Genomic DNA, 10,333 nt, shown 5'->3' with positions numbered 1-10,333 from the left:
ATATATATATATATACACACACACACACACACACACACACACATTCACCGGCCACTTTATTAGGTACACCTTACTAGTACCAGGCTGGACCCCCTTTTGCCTTCAGAACTGCCTTAATCCTTCGTGGCATAGATTCAACAAGGTACTGGAAATATTCCTCAGAGATTTTGGTCCATATTGACATGATAGCATCACGCAGTTGCTGCAGATTTGTCAGCTGCACATCCATGATGCAAATCTCCAGTTCCACCACATCCCAAAGGTGCTCTATTGGATTGAGATCTGGCGATGATGGAGGCCATTTGAGTACAGTGAACTCATTGTAATGTTCAAGAAACCAGTCTGAGATGATTCGCGCTTTATGCCATGGCACGTTATCCTGCTGGAAGTAGCCATCAGAAGATGGGTACACTGTAGCCATAAAGGGATGGACATGGTCAGCAACAATACTCAGGCTGTGGCGTTGACATGATGCTCAATTGGTACTAATGGACCCAAAGTGTGCCAAGAAAATATCCCCCACATCATTACACCACCACCACCAGCTTGAACCGTTGGTACAGGATGGCAGGATGGATCCATGCTTTCATGTTGTTGACGCAGAAATCGAGACTCATCAGACCAGGCAACGTTTTTTCAATCTTCTATTGTCCAATTTTGGTGAGCCTGTGCGAATTGTAGCCTCAATTTCCTGTTCTTAGCTGACAGGAGCAGCACCCTGTGTGGTCTTCTGCTGCTGTAGCCCAGAGATGCTCTTCTGCATACCTCGGTTGTAACAAGTGGTTATTTGAGTTACTGTTGCCTTTCTATCAGCTCGAACCAGTCTGGCCATTCTCCTCTGACCTCTGGCATCAACAAGACATTTGCACCCACAGAACTGCCACTCACTGGATATTTTCTCTTTTTCGGACCATTCTCTGTAAACCCTAGAGATGGTTGTGCGTGAAAATCCCAGTAGTTTAGCAGTTTCTGAAATACTCAGACCAGCCCGTCTGGCACCAACAACCATGCCATGTTCAAAGTCACTTAAATCACCTTTCTTCTTCCATTCGGTTTGAACTGCAGCAGATCGTCTTGACCATGTCTACATATCTAAATGCACTGAGTTGCTGCCATGTGATTGGCTGATTAGAAATTTGCGTTAACGAGCAGTTGGACAGGTGTACCTAATAAAGTGGCCGGTGAGTATATATATATATATACTTTTTTTTTTTTAAGTTTTCAGAGGTAAATCAATAACATTTACAATTTTAACAACAGTATTTCAAGTGTGATTTATAAGATTTGTTTTATTTTGAATCTAGTTTTTCTTTGTAAATTGCGAAAAGTTGATCGATATCAAAGTAAGGGATTTATTAGTTTAAATGAACATTGAACCAAACATAACATCTTTGTAAATGATTCAGTATACTTTATTTTTGACAAAACTTCCCATGTTTGGGTAGTGGCAGAGTAGTGGCAGAGTTTTGGTAGCGAAACAAAAATTTTGTGTTTTTTTTCCCCACCAAATAAAGCATTATGTGTGTCATCGGATGCCCATGGATGCCAGTTCATATGATTCTTTAGGGTCTTAATGAAAAATCTCTAATATACTTTGGTTAAAAATTCTCAATAGTAGTGTAAAAAGCACCCTTTTACCTTGTCAAAATCAGCTCTGCAAAATATCAGCCCCTTTTTTTTGCATGGGCCCTTTAAATGCAAATGAGCTCTGCTCGCCCCGCCCCTCTCTGCTGAGGGATTACCAGCTGTAATGTTTACTTTAGCCGCATGTTTAGCTGCATTTAGCCACATTTATCGGCGAAACTTGCCAACAAGCACATTATTAAGAAAGGCCATTTGCAAAGATGCATAAAAACCCCTTATACTCACTTCTGCTGTGGGTGAAGCTGCATCACGAATGATTCACACGAACATAAATGCATATGTAGATTGGGATTTGCGTTTTCTAAAACGAAAACGTTGTCCTCTGCCTCTTAAGCGGCTCAGATGTCAGGAGTAAATGACTACTGCTATGTTCATTATTACATCCAACAACAGAACACCTCAATCGCTCAATTAGAGTCTTCCTCTGCACCCGAGTCACACAATGGCGATCGTATTCGAGCTGTTTCAGCTCAGTGAAGGCTGATCTAAGGTAAGACGCTCATGTCAATCAACTCTGTTTCGTCACAACAACAAGAAGCTGAGAATGATCTGATTTTAAAAAGGGGATATTACTTTTAAAGATTAAAAAAATACAACTGGGTCGGTGTTTATCATTGTAGGGTGATTGTGTTCACAAACTACCAACACACATTAATGTTCAAATAACATGGAAAAGTAAGTTTTGCACCTGATGACCCATTTAATGTATTAACTAATGTTTAGAAAACTGTGAATGAACTATAAACAAACAGTTTGCCAATAATTTGTAAGTACTTTATTAGTGTATACTTATTATGAAGTGTCACCTAGTTATAGTTATAGACAGTTTTGTATATTTATATATTCCAACAGAGCTATTAATACATTTTAATACGGCACCACAGCACAGAGAACATCTAGTGCATCTGCTGCCATGGAAACAACAGTTCCAGAAGAGTTCAGTAAACTCCAGAAGCAAGTGCATGTATCTATGGCAACAAAAGTTTCAGAGGCAGCTGCAGTCCATATGCAAGAATGTGTCAAACTAAGCCTGGGAGCGATGTAAAAGTGTTTACATTTTCTCTGTCTTGCTCTGCTCTTCGTGCTGACACTTCACGCATTACAAGTCAGTCATTCCTCATATTCATAGCAAACCGAAGAGCGTTCCTATTAGCACAATCTTTTCTTTAAAAATCTTCTCTCTATGGGCTTTGACACTTTATGCATTAATGAAGCCATCTGTGACTGATAGAGACATGGAATGTAGTTGATATGATCATTATCCGTGCCTGACTGGGATATGACAGTCCTTGCTACTCCTCTTCAAACTTGGCATATTCACAGCAGTCATGAAGAGTTTCCACATGAGTGAAAGCAGCCCCAGCAACAGGACAGCACAAGTAATAGAGAGACCACCAGGACATCAGGACCCTTAGGACTGAAAATAGACCAGGAATGACAGGTTGGGATGTATATAGCATCATAAGAGGGTTGTATATGAGAATAAGAGTGTATCTGAATAATATCTGACAACCTGCTCCACTCTTACTCACTTCCTTCCTCTAACCTGGTTCTTTTACAGTGTAGGGAATGGACTATCACTAAAATCATTTAGGGTATCTGTATTTACTTCCTCTTCATTATAATGTTAATTTGTTTAGTATGGGAGAGCGGGGTGATTTGAGCCTGTGGGTAAGTTAATGGAGAAAGTTGATGGGAAAATAGCATTTTTTTGCTGTTCAAAGTTATTTTTATGTTCAAGGACTCATGCTTCTTGTGCCTAAACTATTACAGATACATTTTAAAAAATATCACGCATGTTTGTGCTTAAGAAAGTTAGAATATGAGGTTATTCTGTTAGCATGATGTTAGCTTAAAACTGCTGGATACTACAAGTTTGTTGAAATGGTGGCTCTGCTGAAAAAAACAGTCAACCAGGCTGGTTTTAGTGGGGTTTTGGCCACTTTTGACTTTGACCACAAGCTAAAACCAGCCTGACCACCCTTGCCAGGCTGGGAGGCAGCTAAAACCTGCTAAGACTAGCCAACCAGCCTAGGCTGGTTTTGGCTGTTTTTTTTTTTCAGCAGGGGGGAGTGGGGTAATTTGAACCCAACATCCTGGGGTAATAAAGTCCTTTATGATAATAAAGTATTATTTTATTGTACTTCTATTATATTTCATTCATTTTAGACTGAACATTTTGGATTTTGTTCTTATAATTTCAAATAGGCTTTGTGTTTATAAAATTGTATTTCCCTGCAACATTTCAGGATTTCTCTCCATATAATGGACTTCTATGGTGCCCCTGAGTTTGAACTTCCAAAATGCAGTTTAAATGCAGCTTCAAAGGACTCTAAACGATCACAGCCGAGGATCTAGTGAAACGATTGTTTATTTTCTAAAAACATTTACAATTAATATACTTTTAAATCTCTACACAGAGTACACACAGAACTAGACAAGACGAGCATTTGAGGTTAAAAAATATATAAATTGTAATTTAAAAAAAAAAATAACTGCTCGTTTTGCTAGATAAGACTCTTTTTTTCCTCGGCTGTGATCGTTTAGAGCCCTTTGAAGCTGCATTTTGGAAGTTCCGGGGCACCATAGACGTCCATTATATGGAGAGAAATCCTGAAATGTTTTCCTCAAAAAACATAATTTCCTTACAGCTGAAGAAAGAAAGACACGAAGATCTTAGATGGCAAGGGGGTGAGAACATTATCTGTACATTTTTGTTCTGAAAGTGAACGACTCCTTTAAGGACTACTGTGCCACCAGTAGGTGGTAGTAAGACGCTGTTAATAAGTGAGTCATTGCGATGCGTAAATGGCTGTGGCTGTGTTTGGTATGATTTTTGTTGGCGAAATTGAGCAAAAAAAAGGAAATATGGTGTGTCTAAATGTTAGTCTTTAATATTAACTTCTTGTTTATTAAACCGTTGTATAAAATTAATATCACATTTGTAGTCATGCTGATTTTTGAAGGAAAAACGGCACTCTTCGTGTTATCTTAACTATTTAAAAATGATATGAATACAGTGGTGTGAAAAAGTGTTGGCCCCCTTCTTGATTTTTTATTTTTTTTGCATGTTTGTCACACTTTAATGTTTCAGATCATCAACCAATTCAAATATTAATCAAAGATAACACAAGTAAACACAACATGCAGTTTTTGAATGAAAAAAAAAATCCAAACCCACATGGCCCTGTGTGAAAAAGTGTTTGCCCCAGGACCTGCCTGACAAGTGAAGTAGACTAAAAGATCCTCAAAAGCTACACATCATGTTGAAATCCAAAGAAATTCAGGTACAAATGAGAAAGAAAGTAATTGAGATCATAAAGCCATTTCTAAAGCTTTGGGACTCCAGTGAACCACAGTGAGAGCCATTTTCCACAAATGTGGCCGGCCGAACAAAATGTGCTCACATTTCAGACTTTTTCACTGGAGAAAGCAATATTTGAGAGGACTCATATTTTATGTGTAGATGTATTTGTTTCTTACAAACAAACAGCTTTTCATTTTACAAGATGTTAATTGATGGACTGGAGTCGTGTGAATTTCTTGTGATGTTTTTATCCGCTGTCTGGACTGTCATTCTGACGGCACCCATTCACTGCCAAGCATCCATTGATGAGCAAGTGATGTTATGCTACATTTCTCCAAATCTGTTATGAAAAAACAAACTCACCTACATCTTGGATGACCTGAGGGTGAGTAAATTCTAAGCATATTTAAATATAGGCTGACCAATTTAGACTTGCAATTAGCACTACATTTAAACATCATAATAATGCCTGAAGAACAAAGTCATAGTTCCCAAAATGTTTTGACATCCAGTTATGACCAAATTCTCACAGATGAGCAGATGAGCGTGGGAACAGTTAGGGTTTCTTGAAGAAAACAGACTCCCTGTAATTAGGATCTGCTGGTTTGAGTTGCACAAGATGTAATTTGTGTCTTAGTTTTGAAATGTTTTTGTTCTCACCACCTGTTTGTATAAGTCACAGATAAAGTGTGTGCTATTGTTGCCTCATGCATGGTTACTCCCATCTTGAAGATCTAGAGGATAACTCCTCTGGTGTAGCTATAATATGTTAGCACAGAATCTGTACACATTTTTTACATTTAATGTGCAGATTTTGTGGTGTCAGTACAATCTAATAATAATGAACATTTCCTGCACTACTCACGTTTTACAGAAGATGGCACATTCTGACAGCACTGTTTTATCAGTGTTGAAATATTAAATATATATTTCTCCCAAAATGAAAATTGTTTTATCTTTTACTCACCCTCATGATGTCTGAAAGCTGCATGAATTTTTTAATCTTCTATATGGAATACAAAAGGTGATGTTTAGGAGAAGTTTCACAGATGCTTTTTATATAAAGAAAGTGAGACATGATTCCCACTTTGCAGCTCAAAATGGATAAAAAGCACATTATATGACTTATGAGCTTTGTGTGAAACAGAATGAAATTTAAGTAATTATCTGCAGTAACATGTTACATTTTGGACAAACATGAATTATAGACGTGAAGCATTTTAGTAGTTAAAGTTAAACAAAATGAAAAAAAAAAATGACAGCTTCATGCCACACGACCCGGTTATCTCTCACCCAGCTTCCTTCCTCTAGCCATGGTTCTTTTACAGTGTAGTAGTCTTTATTTATTTCCTCTTTATAATAAAGTTAACTTGTTTAGTAATATGTTAGTGACTTTTTATGTTCCAATTTATTCTCCAACTTTCTCAAATATACATTTTCTTAAAACTTTGAACTTTAAAATGCACTAAAAATAACTATAGCAAAGATTTACATTGCATTTAGTACTTCATTTAGTACTACATTTGAAACCAAATTCAAATGAGCAATATTTTATTGGCAACCAGCTAAGTTCTTCATACATTTACTTCCATTTAATTTAATGTTTGTTTTTTCTAGTAACAAAAAAATATTGTTTTGTTAAGTGAAAGTATGTAATATTTGCATTTTTATAATGTTACATTATTTAATAATATTTATCAACACAAAACAATAGCTATTATATAATTTCTATAGGTAGACCTCCTTCATGACTTTGACAAGAAAAGCAAGTTTATAATGAAAAAGTATTTCTTAAGAAAACTGTAAACTACAAAAAGAAGTATTTTAAAATGTACACTTCATTATCCACCTTTTTCTTTAATGCGGAAGTAAGCCTATGAGTGAGACTTCCGGTTCATTATCCGCTATAGGGAAATAATGACAAGAATAACAACGTGCAGCTTGCAACGGCTTGCACTAGAAATCAGAGTGTTCATAATTAAGATAATACATTAACATAATGTAAGACACTTCAGTTTGCAATATCAAGCAGTAAAATGAGCTGTTCTTTACAGCTAAAAATAGCTGGATGTGAATGAGTCCAGAAGCCTGACGCATATAATTTATAAATGGCCGTGCCCATTCTTACAGAAAGAAAAGGTGGATAATTTAAGCTACATGGTGGTTACATTTAGCGTAAATAAGGATGACTCTAACAATGGCTAAACATTCATACAAGGAGTGCAGATATTTGGTAATAACAATACCAAAACAAGTTAGAAAACATCTGAGGTTGAGGTAAATGAGGTAAAAGATTGCATTCCATTATGTGGCAAAGACACGCCCAAGACAAGACATTTATGACTCAGCTTCAGCACTTCCTCAATGCTTACCTAACACAGGCATGGGAAACCAAATCTAACCAAAATCTAACTTCCTACTGAAGCCTTCAGCATATAGTCACAGCTGTGAACCATCATTTGCATTTGCTAGTCATAGAGACAGATGGGCTGAATATCTGACAGACTCACACAATTTTTTTTAATAACATTCTGTCTGTTCAAGTCTGAAGTGAATTTAATGTCCAACCACAGCATTACCACAGTCTTACACATTAGTATATTTCCTGTGAGTCACTTAGGTGTGTTGTTTGACAGATAAACAAGTAGGGCATAGAATCTGTCGCTATTTCTACAGAGAGAAATGTCTGATGTCTAATGAGTTGTCGGCCCTATGCATTCCAGAATTGCACATACCTGTTTCGTCATGACAGAAGGAAATTAGATGTATTTATAAACTGTCATTAGGAAAGATATTATCTGATTTGTAGAAATAGAGTCAGTGTATGTCCCTCCACTTTGTTCTTTTCACAGTGTACTGTAGACAGAGAGCAGGAAATAACAAAATAGTCCTATTCTCTAAAATTGTTGTTGCAGGTTTTTTTGTTATATACAGTCAGGTCTATATATATTTGGACACTGACACAATTTTTATTATTTTAGCTGTTGACCAAAACATATTCAAGTTACAGTTATACAATGAATATGGGCTTAAAGTGCACACTCGGAGCTTTAATTTTTAGGGCAGTTTTGTCAAATTAGTAGAAAGGTTAAGGAATTACAGCTCTTTAATATGTACCTCCCCCCTTTTTCAAGGGACCATAAGTAATTGGACAGTTGACTCAAAAGCTGTTTCATGGACAGTTGTGGGCTATTCCTTCATTTTTTCTTCATCAATTAACCAAGTAAAAGGTTTGGAGCTGATTCTAAGTGTGCCATTTGCATTTGGAAGCTGTTGCTCTGAACCCATCATGTGGTCAAAGGAGCTCTGCATGCAAGTAAAACAGACAATTGTTAGGCTTCAAAAACAAAAGAAATGCATCAGAGAGATTAGGAGTGGCCATATCAACAGTTTGGTGAATTATGAGAAGAAAAAGAACACACTGGTGAGCTCAGCAACATAAAAAGGCCTGGACGTTCACAAAAGACGACAGTATGGTGGATGATTGGATGATCCTCTCCATGGTAATAAAACATTTTACAACATCCAGCCAAGTGAAGAATACTCTCCAGGAGGTAGGTGTCACTGTCAAAGTCTACAATCAAGAGAAGATGATTGATCACATGAGCAAAACAGAGAGGGTTTACCACAAGGTGCAAACAAGACCAGATTAGACTTTGTCAAAAAAACATTTAAAAAAGCCAGACCACTTCTGGAAAAGCATTTTTTGGACTGCTGAAATACGCCTTATTCAGCCAGCCGCCATTTTAAATCGAAAACGAGGCTGTGCGGGATAGCAGTCCAGCAGCGCCCACTGTGGCGTACTGTTGCGTACCGGGATGTAGATCGTATAACCGTAAAATAATAGGTCATTTCACATTTTTCCACAGAAAGAGCTCCAGAAAACGTTGATTATTCGACAGGACATATAACCTAACTTTCAGGTAACAATATTGCATTTATTTAAGAAAATGACTGTGGAAAGACTGCTAATTTCTAATGGGAGCATGTTTATCTTCCTTTAAACGCTTATACAGAGTTTTTCAAATGATGTTATATAGATTAAAATGCTTTATGGTTTGTGTTAAGAGCCTGCAGCTAGGTCATAAGCATCTTCCCGACCTTTATTATTAAATTACGATAAACATGACGTTTTCCTTGTCTAAAGCAAAACAGAAACAAAAAAATATGTTCTGAATGTCATTTTGCGATTTTAAAAGGGGTTGACCTCAAACACTACACGGCAAACTAATAAATAAATGTTATCTTTTGATCGCTTTGCATAAAAATAAACTTTCTACCCACTGTTTTTTGTATGACTTAACATGTCTGAAAGAGGCTTACGATCTAACTGCAGGCTCTTAACACAAACTATTAAGCATTAATTTTTAAAATATCATTTAAAAATAATATCTTTTTCATTTATGATCACAAGGTTTTCTTTACGTGAGGTCTTTGAGTCCAGGTAAACACAGACAGAGCTGAACCCTCCTTAAGCTTCCTAATTCCAGTCAGTGTTTTTAAAAAACAATCCTGAGTAAAATGTTGAGCACACTCTATTTGTAATCTATACAAAATGGAGATATTTAGATTAGTTGTTGTAGTAAAACATAACATTTTAGCTATGCGTAAACGTTTAAAGGAAGATAAACATGCTCACATTATAAATTAGCAATTAGCCAACCGGCTAGTTTCCACAGTCATTTTCTTAAATAAATGCAATATTGTTTCCTGAAAGTTAGGTCCTATGTCCCGTCGAACTTTAATAATACACATTTTATGAAGTTCTTTGTCCTGTGGGAATTAGTGAAATGATATTTTCTCTTTATTTTTATGAGTAAACAATCTACATCCCAGTATGCAACAATACGCCACAGTGAGCGCTGCTGGACTGCTATCCTTCACAGCCTCGTTTTCGATTCAAAATGGCGGCGGGCTGAATAAGGCGTATTAACCCATAAGAACCCGGACCTATTTCTCCTTATAGGAAAATTATGAGGCATATAATACAGACCAAATGGACCACTTATAACATGTTTCTGCAGTTGTTTTTGAAATGCAACCCTTCTTTGTGAAAGATCTGTAATGTTACATATATGTCACATTGGGCGTTTATAATAATTTTTTCATGTTACACATATGTCACATTGGGCATTTATTTCAGAATTGAAAAAAGTATATTTTGTCAGTTTTATTTGCTACATAACATTTTTTTTTCTTTTTATTTGCTTTTCCATAACATATTTCAAAGCTACATAACTGTGACCATTACATTTTACAACAACTCTCTCGAAACATCAGAATTCTACCTTTTTTGGTATATGGTTGTTCATGTTTTTTTTCATAACTTGAACTAAATAAAAATAAATAACTACCTCACACTGGAGGTCAACATGTTAAACA

Source organism: Garra rufa, chromosome 1 (assembly GCF_049309525.1).
Source record: "Garra rufa chromosome 1, GarRuf1.0, whole genome shotgun sequence".
NCBI classification, from domain to species: domain Eukaryota; kingdom Metazoa; phylum Chordata; class Actinopteri; order Cypriniformes; family Cyprinidae; genus Garra; species Garra rufa.
The sequence above is the reverse complement of the archived record's forward strand: the minus strand, read 5'-3'. Positions refer to the sequence as shown.